Source organism: Oncorhynchus masou, chromosome 29 (assembly GCF_036934945.1).
Source record: "Oncorhynchus masou masou isolate Uvic2021 chromosome 29, UVic_Omas_1.1, whole genome shotgun sequence".
NCBI lineage: Eukaryota > Metazoa > Chordata > Actinopteri > Salmoniformes > Salmonidae > Oncorhynchus > Oncorhynchus masou.
The window spans coordinates 93,719,303-93,734,415 of NC_088240.1; positions in this window are offsets into that span (position 1 = coordinate 93,719,303).

The window sequence follows — 15,113 nt, forward strand, 5'->3', positions numbered from 1 at the left end:
AAGAGCAGGTGTTCATAATGTTTTGTCCAGTCAGTGTAAAGAGCAGGTGTTCATAATGTTTTGTCCAGTCAGTGTAAAGAGCAGGTGTTCATAATGTTTTGTCCAGTCAGTGTAAAGAGCAGGTGTTCATAATGTTTTGTCCACAATTTACACCACTTCTGTAGAATGATTCCGTAGTGCACTACTTTTTGACCAGAGTCCTGTCTCTGGTCCAGTGAAGGGCACTACATAGGGAGAAAGGGTATCACTTAGGACTCTGTCAGACAGTTCTATTCCTCTGGGGGTATCAGAGAGTTTAGAGAAAAAGAAGGAAAACAAGTTCTTTTATTTTTTATTTTAAGTCAGGTCCTATTTTTCAGGTCCTGAATTTGTTCAAATGCTATTTTAAACATAAAAGTTAGATTTAGGGTTTGGGGGGTTAGGGTTAGGGTTAGGGCTCGGGTTCAGGTTACAGTAGGTTAAGGGTTCAATTTAGGGTTCGGTTAAGGGTTAAGGTTACAGTAGGTTAAGGGTTCAATTTAGGGTTTGGTTAATTAAGGGTTAGGGTTAGGGCTTGGGGTAAGGTTACAGTAGTTTAAGGGTTAAATGTAGGGTTAGGCTAAGGGTTAGGGTTACAGTAGGTTAAGGGTTAAGGTTAGGGTTATTATTAGGGTTAGAGTTTGGGGTTCGGGAAAACGTTTTTTTTTTATTGTCAAACTTTATTACACTCCAAAACGTCCTGACACAAAAACAAAGTGTGTGTGTCTTAGTCATGAGTGTCTTCATCATGAGTGAGCCAGCTCGCTGTGTCGGTCGATGACATCTGGTCTGTATTAGAGTCTGTCACGCGGAGGAGCAGTGTCTTTATATCTCAGACCAGCGTCGTACAGCTCACCCCTGTACGGCTGACCCGGGATTTGAACCCGGCGTTCACAACAGTACGTCTCCTTAATGAAGGTGCCGTGCGGTCTCGTCCACCGGCCGACCGTAACTAGCTTGGCCCGTGACAGGAGCACTTCAGATGGCCTCCAGAGGACGGCACGTCCTAAGCACGGTACCGCAGTGTGGTTGGACTAGTCTCAGAACCCTGAACCAGATCTAGCGTATGACGGCGAGCTAACAGTTCTGAGTTGGCCCACAGTTAGCTAGATAGTTCTACACATCAGTTACACCCCCCACTACTATACAGTCCCAGGGTAATGTAGTGTAGAGTTGACCCACAAACAGGGACAACACCCCCCCCCCCCACTACGATACAGTCCCAGGGTAATGTAGTGTAGAGTTGGCCCATTAACAGGGAAAACACCACCCCCACTACTATACAGTCCCAGGGTAATGTAGTGTAGAGTTGGCCCACAGGGACAACACTACCCCCACTACTATACAGTCCCAGGGTAATGTAGTGTAGAGTTGGCCCACAGGGACAAGACCACCCCCACTACTATACAATCCCAGGGTAATGTAGTGTAGAGTTGACCCACAAACAGGGACAACACCAACCCCACCACTATACAGTCTAAGGGTAATGTAGTGTAGAGTTGGCCCATTAACAGGGACAACACCACCCCCACTACTATACAATCCCAGGGTAATTTAGTGTAGAGTTGACCCACAAACAGGGACAACACCCCCCCCCCCCACTACGATACAGTCCCAGGGTAATGTAGTGTAGAGTTGGCCCACAGGGACAACACCACCCCCACTACTATACAGTCCCAGGGTAATGTAGTGTAGAGTTGGCCCACAGGGACAACACCAACCCACTACTATACAGTCCCAGGGTAAGGTAGTGTAGAGTTGACCCACAGGGACAACACCACCCCACTACTATACAGTCCCAGGGTAATGTAGTGTAGAGTTGGACAACACCACCCCCTACTATACAGTCCCATAGTTGGCCCACCAGGGACAACACCACCCCCACTACTATACAGTCCCAGGGTAATGTAGTGTAGAGTTGGCCCACAGGGACAACACCACCCCCACTACTATACAGTCCCAGGGTAATGTAGTGTAGAGTTGGCCCACAGGGACAACACCACCCCCACTACTATACAGTCCCAGGGTAAGGTAGTGTAGAGTTGACCCACAAACAGGGACAACACCCCCCCCCACTACGATACAGTCCCAGGGTAATGTAGTGTAGAGTTGGCCCACAGGGACAACACCACCCCCACTACTATACAGTCCCAGGGTAATGTAGTGTAGAGTTGGCCCACAGGGACAACACCAACCCACTACTATACAGTCCCAGGGTAAGGTAGTGTAGAGTTGACCCACAGGGACAACACCACCCCACTACTATACAGTCCCAGGGTAATGTAGTGTAGAGTTGGCCCATAAACAGGGACAACACCACCCCCACTACTATACAGTCCCAGGGTAATGTAGTGTAGAGTTGGCCCACAGGGACAACACCACCCCCACTACTATACAGTCCCAGGGTAATGTAGTGTAGAGTTGGCCCACAGGGACAACACCACCCCCACTACCATACAGTCCCAGGGTAAGGTAGTGTAGAGTTGACCCACAGGGACAACACCACTCCCACTACTATACAGTCCCAGGGTAATGTAGTGTAGAGTTGGCCCACAGGGACAACACTACCCCCACTACTATACAGTCCCAGGGTAATGTAGTGTAGAGTTGGCCCACAGGGACAACACTACCCCCACTACTATACAGTCCCAGGGTAATGTAGTGTAGAGTTGGCCCATAAACAGGGACAACACCACCCCCACTACTATACAGTCCCAGGGTAATGTAGTGTAGAGTTGGCCCACAGGGACAACACCACCCCCACTACTATACAGTCCCAGGGTAATGTAGTGTAGAGCTGGCCCACAGGGACAACACCCCCCCCCCCCACTACGATACAGTCCCAGGGTAATGTAGTGTAGAGTTGGTCCATTAACAGGGAAAACACCACCCCCACTACTATACAGTCCCAGGGTAATGTAGTGTAGAGTTGGCCCACAGGGACAACACCACCCCCACTATGATACAGTCCCAGGGTAATGTAGTGTAGAGTTGGCCCACAGGGACAACACCACCCCCACTACTATACAGTCCCAGGGTAATGTAGTGTAGAGTTGGCCCACAGGGACAACACCACTCCCACTACTAAACAATCCCAGGGTAATGTAGTGTAGAGTTGACCCACAAACAGGGACAACACCAACCCCACCACTATACAGTCTAAGGGTAATGTAGTGTAGAGTTGGCCCATTAACAGGGACAACACCACCCCCACTACTATACAATCCCAGGGTAATGTAGTGTAGAGTTGACCCACAAACAGGGACAACCCCCCCCCCCCACTACGATACAGTCCCAGGGTAATGTCGTGTAGAGTTGGCCCACAAACAGGGACAACACCACCCCCACTACTATACAGTCCCAGGGTAATGTAGTGTAGAGTTGGCCCACAGGGACAACACCACCCCCACTACTATACAGTCCCAGGGTAAGGTAGTGTAGAGTTGACCCACAGGGACAACACCACCCCCACTACTATACAGTCCCAGGGTAATGTAGTGTAGAGTTGGCCCACAGGGACAACACCAACCCACTACTATACAGTCCCAGGGTAAGGTAGTGTAGAGTTGACCCACAGGGACAACACCACCCCACTACTATACAGTCCCAGGGTAATGTAGTGTAGAGTTGGCCCATTAACAGGGACAACACCACCCCCACTACTATACAGTCCCAGGGTAATGTAGTGTAGAGTTGGCCCACAGGGACAACACCACCCCCACTACTATACAGTCCCAGGGTAAGGTAGTGTAGAGTTGACCCACAGGGACAACACCACCCCCACTACTATACAGTCCCAGGGTAATGTAGTGTAGAGTTGGCCCACAGGGACAACACTACCCCCACTACTATACAGTTCCAGGGTAATGTAGTGTAGAGTTGGCCCACAGGGACAACACTACCCCCACTACTATACAGTCCCAGGGTAATGTAGTGTAGAGTTGGTCCATTAACAGGGAAAACACCACCCCCACTACTATACAGTCCCAGGGTAATGTAGTGTAGAGTTGGCCCACAGGGACAACACCACCCTCACTATGATACAGTCCCAGGGTAATGTAGTGTAGAGTTGGCCCACAGGGACAACACCACCCCCACTACTATACAGTCCCAGGGTAATGTAGTGTAGAGTTGGCCCACAGGGACAACACCACTCCCACTACTAAACAGTCCCAGGGTAATGTAGTGTAGAGTTGGCCCACAGGGACAACACCACCCCCACTACTATATAGTCCCATCAATTTGTTGAGTAGAGTGTTGGAGGCTATTTTGTAAATGACAGCGCCGAAGTCGAGGATCGGTAGGATGGTCAGTTTTACGAGGGTATGTTTGGCAGCATGAGTGTTGCGAAATAGGAAGTCAATTCTAGATTTATTAACTTTGGATTGGAGATGTTTGATGTGAGCCTGGAAGGAGAGTTGACAGTCTAACCAGAAACCTAGGTATTTGTAGTTGTCCAAGTATTCTAAGTCAGAGTCGTCCAGAGTAGTGATGTTGGACAGGCGGGCAGATGCAGGCAGTGATCGGTTGAAGAGCATGCATTTAGTTTTATTTGTATTTAAGAGCAATTGGAATCCACGGAAGGAGAGTTGTATGGCATTGAAGCTTGCCTGGAGGATTGTTAACACAGTGTCCAAAGAAGGGCCAGAAGTATACAGAATGGTGTCGTCTGCGTAGAGGTGGATCAGAGAATCACCAGCAGCAAGACCGACCTCATTGATGTATACAGAGAGGAGAGTTTGAACCCTGTGGCACCCCCATAGAGACTGTCAGAGGTCCGGACAGCAGACCCTCCGATTTGACACACTGAACGCTATCAGAGAAGTAGTTGGTGAACCAGGCGAGGCAATCATTTGAGAAACCAAGGCTGTCGAGCCTGCCGATGAGGATGTGGTGATTGACAGAGTCGAAAGCCTTGGCCAGATCAATGAATACGGCTGCACAGTAATGTTTCTTATCGATGGCGGTTAAGGTATCGTTTAGGACCTTGAGCGTGGCTGAGGTGCACCCATGACCAGCTCTGAAACCAGATTGCATAGCAGAGAAGGTATGGTGAGATTCGAGATGGTGGGTTATCTGTTTGTTGACTTGGCTTTCGAAGACCTTAGAAAGACAGGGTAGGATAGATATAGGTCTGTAGCAGTTTGGGTCAAGAGTGTACCCCCCTTTGAAGAAGGGGATGACCGCAGCTGCTTTCCAATCTTTGGGAATCCCAGACAACGCGAAACAGAGGTTGAAGAAGCTAGTAATAGGAGTGGCAACAATTTCGGCAGATAATTTTAGAAAGAAAGTGTCCAGATTGTCTAGCCCGGCTGATTTGTAGGGGTCCAGATTTTGCAGCTCTTTGAGAACATCAGCTGACTGGATTTGGGTGAAGGAGAAATGGGGAAGGCTTGGGCGAGTTGCTGTGGGGGGTGCAGTGCTGTTGACCGAGATCCAGGTATAAATGTAATGTAATGCTCACCCTGTTGATTATCAGTGCTGTTGAGTTAGTGTTGCAGGAAGCAAATTTCTGCTTGAAAAAGCTAGCCTTGGCTTTTCTAACTGCATGTGTATAATGATTTCTAGCTTCCCTGAACAGCTGCATATCACGGGTGCTGTTCGATGCTAATGCAGAACGCCATAGGATGTTTTTGTGTTGGTTAAGGGCAGTCAGGTCTGGGGAGAACCAAGGGCTATATCTGTTCCTGGTTCTAAATTTCTTGAATGGGGCATGCTTATTTAAGATGGTGAGGAAGGCATTTTAAAAAAATAACCAGGCATCCTCTACTGACGGGATGAGATCAATATCCTTCCAGGATACCCCGGCCAGGTCGATTAGAAAGGCCTGCTCGCTGTAGTGTTTCAGGGAGCGTTTGGCAGTGATGAGTGGAGGTCGTTTGACCGCTGACCCATTACGGATGCAGGCAGTGATCGCTGAGGCAGTGATCGCTGAGATCTTGGTTGAAGACAGCAGAGGTGTATTTGGAGGGCATGTTGGTTAGGATGATATCTATGAGGGTGCCAGTGTTTAAGGCTTTGGGGGGGTACCTGGTAGGTTCATTGATAATTTGTGTGAGATTGAGGGCATCAAGCTTAGATTGTAGAATGGCTGGGGTGTTAAGCATGTTCCAGTTTAGGTCGCCTAACAGCATGAGCTCTGAAGATAGATGGGGGGCAATCAGTTCACATATGGTGTCCAGAGCAGCTAACATATGGGATGTAATGCTCACCCTGTTGGTTATCATATCGGATGTAATGCCCACCATGTTGGTTATCAGCTAACATATTGGATGTAATGCTCACCCTGTTGGTTATCATATCAGATGTAATGCTCACCCTGTTGGTTATCATATCGGATGTAATGCTCACCCTGTTGGTTATCATATCGGATGTAATGCCCACCCTGTTGGTTATCATATCGGATGTAATGCCCACCCTGTTGGTTATCATATCAGATGTAATGCTCACCCTGTTGGTTATCATATCAGATGTAATGCTCACCCTGTTGGTTATCAGCTAACATATTGGATGTAATGCTCACCCTGTTGGTTATCATATTGGATGTAATGCCCACCCTGTTGGTTATCAGCTAACATATCAGATGTAATGCTCACCCTGTTGGTTATCATATCAGATGTAATGCTCACCCTGTTGGTTAACATATCAGATGTAATGCTCACCCTGTTGGTTATCATATCAGATGTAATACTCACCCTGTTGGTTAACATATCAGATGTAATGCTCACCCTGTTGGTTATCATATCAGATGTAATGCTCACCCTGTTGGTTATCAGCTATCATATTGGATGTAAGGGAATTCACCCCCGTATTGGACAAAAATGAATGGCAAATTATTGGCATAGTACCAACCATGTACACATTGGTCAATACCACCCAAATCGGCGTTGATTCATGCAAAGTGTACTTCAACTGCCATATGGCTATTGCCAGTTGTAACACTTCAAAAATCCAACAGGTGGCGTGTGCGCTCCACCGTGGTTTTTCATATTGATATTGGACTCCAAGTCAACATCCAAAAGCCAAATTTTGAAAAAATGGATTTTTTGTCAAAAACTTATCACCCCTTAAAAAAGTGCTTTCTGGACCGTTTTTCGAAATTCTTTCGCTTTTGTTGTCAATTACACATGTGTAAGAACTGTATGAATATACTTTTTTTTACTTGTGCATAAGGCACATGTTTTGTGGGGGCCAAATGTCATAAGAAATTTGACATGCTCAAAAATCCTTCAGAAATGCAAAATTGACTGGCCTGATGAACTCGGGATGGCCGGGCAGTGATTGTTGTTCCTTTCAATCACTCGTGGTGTTGATTTCATCATGTCCATTTGTTTATGTTTTCTCACTTTTGCAAAGTCACTGTGCATTTGCAATATGGTTAACTGGGCATTCACCATCACCAATTTGTCATGCTATAAAAATCGTGCAGGAATGCCAAATTGACTGGCCCGATGAACTCGGGATGGCTGGGCAGTGATTCTGGTACCTCCCCATCGCTCGTTTGGGTTGATTTCAGAATGTCACTTTTGGTGATGGTACCTCACTGTTAAAACATATTGCAAATGTTGTCTCACTTTTGCAAAGTCACTGTGCATTTGCCATATGGTTAACTGGGCAGTCACCATCACCAATTTGTCATGCTATAAAAATCATGCAGGAATGCCAAATTGACTGAACCGATGAACTCGGGATGGCTGGGCAGTGATTCTGGTACCTCTCCATCGCTCGTTTGGGTTGATTTCAGAATGTCACTTTTGGTGATGGTACCTCACTGTTAAAACATATTGCAAATGTTTTCTCACTTTTGCAAAGTCACTGAAAATTCGTGCAGGAATGCCAAATTGACTGGCCCGATGAACTCGGGATGGCTTGGCAGTGATTCTGGTACCTCTCCATCGCTCGTTAGGGTTGATTCCAGAATGTCCATTTGGTGATGTTTCTCACTCTTGCAAAGTCACTGTGCATTTGCCATATGGTTAACTGGGCAGTCACCATCACCAATTTGTCATGCTATAAAAATCATGCAGGAATGCCAAATTGACTGGCCCGATGAACTCGGGATGGCTGGGCAGTGATACTGGTACCTCTCCATTGCTCGTTAGGGTTGATTTCAGAATGTCGCTTTTGGTGATGGTACCTCACCGCTTAAACATATTACAAATGGACAAGAGTCACCTGCAAGTCACCGTCCATCAGTCAATTTGATATCATTCAAAGCTAACTATTGGAGGCACTGTTAGTCTCTACGCACCCCAATAATACGTCCCTCCATCCAAGTTGTGTATCTGTGTGATTTAGTTTTCCTTTGAATTTTTATGGGAAAAATGACTGATTTACAGTTCATGGGGGTTGCCTAATCATATATATGAAGTTTTGGAAAGATCTGATTTTTTTAACCCCTCCAAACAGCCCATGAGACACCAATTATGGCACTTCCGGTTGGCACAGGAAGCTGTAACTCAACATACATCCTCATTGGGGTATTCTATTAAAGAATCCTGAGTTTTAAGTCTTTACGTTAAGAATTGACTGATTTACACAGGGTTCAATGCACTATGTCCATCAAATTGCAGGCAGTGTATGGATATACACTTTTAGGGTGATTTTAAGCACTTCCGGTTGGCCCAGGAAGCCTAGAATCGACACAGGTAGACCATATAGTGGTCTGATGGACTGGTACCAAAGACAGGTTCATACAGCATTCATAACCCATATAGACTCCAGGTTGTATTTAGTGGAGCAGCCAATGTATTCCTATGGGGAGAGAAGTCAATGCACACTGTTTTTATGTAAACACCTTCTTTTAACCTTGAAGGGTTAATGTCACACGGTCAAGGTTAGGCTTGCACAGATCAGGAGGACCTTAGGAACATTCCTGTGGTTGAATTGTCTTTCTAAACCTAACGGTTCCGCCGCTGTCACCCAAAATCAAATGACGTACTGGTGCAGGCTTCATATTGGGCCTATTTTTCTCATGGTCGCTGTGCTCAGACCGAGCGAGCTACGGTCAAGCGGGGCGCCTCGTTGGACTCGGCACAGTCTGGACACTATGGTGATGCCATTGTTTGTGTTGATTTCAGAATGTCCATTTGGTAATGTTTTCTCACTCTTTCAAAGTCACTGTGCATTTGCCATATGGTTAACTGGGCATTCACCATCACCAATTTGTCATGCCATAAAAATCATGCAGGAATGCCAAATTGACTGGCCCGATGACCTCGGGATGGCTGGGCAGTGATTCTGGTACCTCTCCATCGCTCGTTTGGGTTGATTTCAGAATGTCGCTTTTGGTGATGGTACCTCACTGTTAAAACATATTGCAAATGTTTTCTGACTTTTGCAAAGTCACTGAAAATTCGTGCAGGAATGCCAAATTGACTGGCCCGATGAACTCGGGATGGCTCGGCAGTGATTCTGGTACCTCTCCATCGCTCATTAGGGTTGATTTCAGAATGTCCATTTGGTAATGTTTTCTCACCCTTTCAAAGTCACTGTGCATTTGCCATATGGTTAACTGGGCATTCACCATCACCAATTTGTCATGCTATAAAAATCATACAGGAATGCCAAATTGACTGGCCCGATGAACTCAGGATGGCTGGGCAGTGATACTGGTACCTCTCCATCGCTCGTTAGGGTTGATTTCAGAATGTCGCTTTTGGTGATGGTACCTCACTGTTAAAACATATTGCAAATGTTTTCTCACTTTTGCAAAGTCACTGAAAATTCGTGCAGGAATGCCAAATTGACTGGCCCGATGAACTCGGGATGGCTCGGCAGTGATTCTGGTACCTCGCCATCGCTCGTTTGGATTGATTTCAGAATGTCGCTTTTGGTGATGGTACCTCACTGTTAAAACATATTGCAAATGTTTCTCACTTTTGCAAAGTCACTGAAAATTCGTGCAGGAATGCCAAATTGACTGGCCCGATGAACTCGGGATGGCTCGGCAGTGATTCTGGTACCTCTCCATCGCTCATTAGGGTTGATTTCAGAATATCCATTTGGTAATGTTTTCTCACCCTTTCAAAGTCACTGTGCATTTGCCATATGGTTAACTGGGCATTCACCATCACCAATTTGTCATGCTATAAAAATCATGCAGGAATGCCAAATTGACTGGCCCAATGACCTCGGGATGGCTGGGCAGTGATTCTGGTATCTCTCCATCGCTCGTTTGGGTTGATTTCAGAATGTCGCTTTTGGTGATGGTACCTCACTGTTAAAACATATTGCAAATGTTTTCTGACTTAAGCAAAGTCACTGAAAATTCGTGCAGGAATGCCAAATTGACTGGCCCGATGAACTCGGGATGGCTGGGCAGTGATTCTGGTACCTCTCCATCACTCATTAGGGTTCATTTCAGAATGTCCATTTGGTAATGTTTTCTCACCCTTTCAAAGTCACTGTGCATTTGCCATATGGTTAACTGGGCAGTCACCATCACCAATTTGTCATGCCATAAAAATCATGCAGGAATGCCAAATTGACTGGCCCGATGACCTCAGGATGGCTGGGCAGTGATACTGGTACCTCTCCATTGCTCGTTCTGGTTGATTTCAGAATGTCGCTTTTGGTGATGGTACCTCACTGCTTAAACATATTGCAAATGGACAAGAGTCACCTGCAAGTCACCGTCCATCAGTCAATTTGATATCATTCTGACACCAAACTGATACAAACTGACACCAAACCCACTTTTCCCAACTCGTTTAGGAGCCAAGTATCACATACTTCAGAGCTGGCCCAAAATTCACAAGGCCTTCGGTACAAAACATTAAAAAAAACATAAAACACATAGTTACTTTCTAGCTGCGGGGCCAGTTCGGACATTATGTGTAGTCCTATGTGAGGCGACCCCGAATCCCGAGTTTCGGCTCGATAGGTCATTTGGTGTCCGAGTAAAAGCCTAATTGGTGCTGAAAATCCACTTTTTTCCATGCCTTGCTACGGGGTCCTTGAATGAGCTATCGGACAGAGATGTTGGGTTCTGTCTCTATGGGCCGAGACGGTCACAATGCACCTAGTCTTGTGTCTCTGGGACATTTCTAAATGTCGCCATTTTCGTAATGGTCAAAATGAATTGAAGTCATTGCAAATGTTCGAGGCTGTTTCTCGGTCCGAGAACCTTCTAGAGCGCCATAACTCATCACGCACTATCAACCTGAGGTCTAGAACAGGATTCTAAAGTTTCGGAACTCTAGGTCTGACGGTTCTTTTTTAGCTCGAACAAAGCTAACTATTGGAGGCACTGTCAGTCTCTACACACCCCAATACGTCCCTCCATCCAAGTTGTGTATCTGTGTGATTTATTTTTCCTTTGAATTTTTATGGGAAAAATGACTGATTTACAGTTCATGGGGGTTGTCTAATCACACATATGAAGTTTTGGACAGATCTGATTTTTTTAACCCTTCCAAACAGCCCCTGAGACACCAATTATGGCACTTCCGGTTGGCACAGGAAGCTATAAATACACACATGTCTTGATTGACATAGAAACCTACGGAATCCTGAGTTTTAAGTCTTTAAGTTGAGAATTGACTGATCTACACAGGGTTGAATAATGCAGAGTCATTTTCACCTTTGGAGGTGATGTACATCCAAATACCTTTTGGGTCAATTTAACCACTTCCGGTTGCTCCAGGAAGCTTAGAATCGACACAGGTAGACCTCATAGTGGTCTGATGGAATGTCATAGAAGACAGGTTCATACAGCATTCATAACCCATATAGACCCCAGGTTGTATTTAGGGGAGCAGGCAATGTATTCCTATGGGGAGAGAAGTCAATGCACACTGTTTTTATGTAAACACCTTCTTTTAACTGTGAAGGGTTAATGTCACACGGTCAAGGTTAGGCTTGCACAGATCGGGAGGACCTTAGGAACAGTCCTGTGTTTGAATTGTCCTTCTAAACCTAACGGTTCCGCCGCTGTCACCCAAAATCAAATGACATTGTGGTGCAGGATTCATTGTGGGCCTATTTTTCTCATGGTCGCTGCGCTCAGACCGAGCGAGCTACGGTCAAGCGGGGCGCCTCGTTGGACTCGGCACGGCCTTGGGATTATGTTTATGCCATTGCCTGCTCTCTGTGTCTTTAAACACCGCGCTTTGTCACTCCATCCTTGCTGTGTGTGTGTGTGAGAGCTTTTCTTTGACATCTGTTGGGAGAAATGAGTGATTTTACTGTTCAGGAGGGTTGCCTAATCACATATGAAGTTTTGAAAAGATCTGACCTTTTTAACCCTTGGATACAGCCACTATGACACCATTTAAGGCACTTCCTGTTGGCACAGGAAGCTATAAATAAACTCATATCCTCATTGGGGTATGCCTTTACAGAATCCTGAGTTTTAACATTTACATACATTTACATTTAAGTCATTTAGCAGACGCTCTTATCCAGAGCGACTTACAAATTGGTGAATTCACCTTCTGACATCCAGTGGAACAGCCACTTTACAATAGTGCATCTAAATCATTAAGGGGGGGTGAGAAGGATTACTTATCCTATCCTAGGTATTCCTTGAAGAAGTGGGGTTTCAGGTGTCTCCGGAAGGTGGTGATTGACTCCGCTGTCCTGGCGTCGTGAGGGAGTTTGTTCCACCATTGGGGGCCAGAGCAGCGAACAGTTTTGACTGGGCTGAGCGGGAACTGTACTTCCTCAGTGGTAGGGAGGCGAGCAGGCCAGAGGTGGATGAACACAGTGCCCTTGCTTGGGTGTAGGGCCTGATCAGAGCCTGGAGGTACTGCGGTGCCGTTCCCCTCACAGCTCCGTAGGCAAGCACCATGGTCTTGTAGCGGATGCGAGCTTCAACTGGAAGCCAGTGGAGAGAGCGGAGGAGCGGGGTGACGTGAGAGAACTTGGGAAGGTTGAACACCAGACGGGCTGCGGCGTTCTGGATGAGTTGTAGGGGTTTAATGGCACAGGCAGGGAGCCCAGCCAACAGCGAGTTGCAGTAATCCAGACGGGAGATGACAAGTGCCTGGATTAGGACCTGCGCCACTTCCTGTGTGAGGCAGGGTCGTACTCTGCGGATGTTGTAGAGCATGAACCTACAGGAACGGGCCACCGCCATGATGTTGGTTGAGAACGACAGGGTGTTGTCCAGGATCACGCCAAGGTTCTTAGCGCTCTGGGAGGAGGACACAATGGAGTTGTCAACCGTGATGGCGAGATCATGGAACGGGCAGTCCTTCCCCGGGAGGAAGAGCAGCTCCGTCTTGCCGAGGTTCAGCTTGAGGTGGTGATCCGTCATCCACACTGATATGTCTGCCAGACATGCAGAGATGCGATTCGCCACCTGGTCATCAGAAGGGGGAAAGGAGAAGATTAATTGTGTGTCGTCTGCATAGCAATGATAGGAGAGACCATGTGAGGTTATGGCAGAGCCAAGTGACTTGGTGTATAGCGAGAATAGGAGAGGGCCTAGAACAGAGCCCTGGGGGACACCAGTGGTGAGAGCGCGTGGCGAGGAGACAGATTCTCGCCACGCCACCTGGTAGGAGCGACCTGTCAGGTAGGACGCAATCCAAGCGTGGGCCGCGCCGGAGATGCCCAACTCGGAGAGGGTGGAGAGGAGGATCTGATCTCCTCAGGTCTCCGGAAATGGTCTGGAGAAGAGAGGAGGGGATAGGGTCAAGCGGGCAGGTTGTTGGGCGGCCGGCCGTCACAAGAAGCGAGATTTCATCTGGAGAGAGAGGGGAGAAAGAGGTCAGAGCACAGGGTAGGGCAGTGTGAGCAGAACCAGCGGTGTCGTTTGACTTAGCAAACGAGGATCGGATGTCGTCGACCTTCTTTTCAAAATGGTTGACGAAGTCATCTGCAGAGAGGGAGGAGGGGGGGGGAGGGGGGGGAGGATTCAGGAGGGAGGAGAAGGTGGCAAAGAGCTTCCTAGGGTTAGAGGCAGACGCTTGGAATTTAGAGTGGTAAAAAGTGGCTTTAGCAGCAGAGACAGAGGAGGAAAATGTAGAGAGGAGGGAGTGAAAGGATGCCAGGTCCGCAGGGAGGCGAGTTTTCCTCCATTTCCGCTCGGCTACCCGGAGCTCTGTTCTGTGAGCTCGCAATGAGTCATCGAGCCACGGAGCGGGAGGGGAGGACCGAGCCGGCCTGGAGGATAGGGGACATAGAGAGTCAAAGGATGCAGAAAGGGAAGAGAGGAGGGTTGAGGAGGCAGAATCAGGAGATAGGTTGGAGAAGGTATGAGCAGAGGGAAGAGATGATAGGATGGAAGAGGAGAGAGTAGCGGGGGAGAGAGAGCGAAGGTTGGGACGGCGCGATACCATCCGAGTAGGGGCAGTGTGGGAAGTGTTGGATGAGAGCGAGAGGGAAAAGTATACAAGGTAGTGGTCGGAGACTTGGAGGGGTGTTGCAATGAGGTTAGTGGAAGAACAGCATCTAGTAAAGATGAGGTCGAGCGTATTGCCTGCCTTGTGAGTAGGGGGGGAAGGTGAGAGGGTGAGGTCAAAAGAGGAGAGGAGTGGAAAGAAGGAGGCAGAGAGGAATGAGTCAAAGGTAGACGTGGGGAGGTTAAAGTCGCCCAGGACTGTGAGAGGTGAGCCGTCCTCAGGAAAGGAGCTTATCAAGGCATCAAGCTCATTGATGAACTCTCCGAGGGAACCTGGAGGGCGATAAATGATAAGGATGTTAAGCTTGAAAGGGCTGGTAACTGTGACAGCATGGAATTCAAAGGAGGCGATAGACAGATGGGTAAGGGGAGAGAGAGAGAATGACCACTTGGGAGAGATGAGGATCCCGGTGCCACCACCCCGCTGACCAGAAGCTCTCGGGTGTGCGAGAACACGTGGGCGGACGAAGAGAGAGCAGTAGGAGTAGCAGTGTTATCTGTGGTGATCCATGTTTCCGTCAGTGCCAAGAAGTCGAGGGACTGGAGGGAGGCATAGGCTGAGATGAACTCTGCCTTGTTGGCCGCAGATCGGCAGTTCCAGAGGCTACCGGAGACCTGGAACTCCACGTGGGTCGTGCGCGCTGGGACCACCAGATTAGGGTGGCCGCGGCCACGCGGTGTGGAGCGTTTGTATGGTCTGTGCAGAGAGGAGAGAACAGGGATAGATAGACACATAGTTGACAGG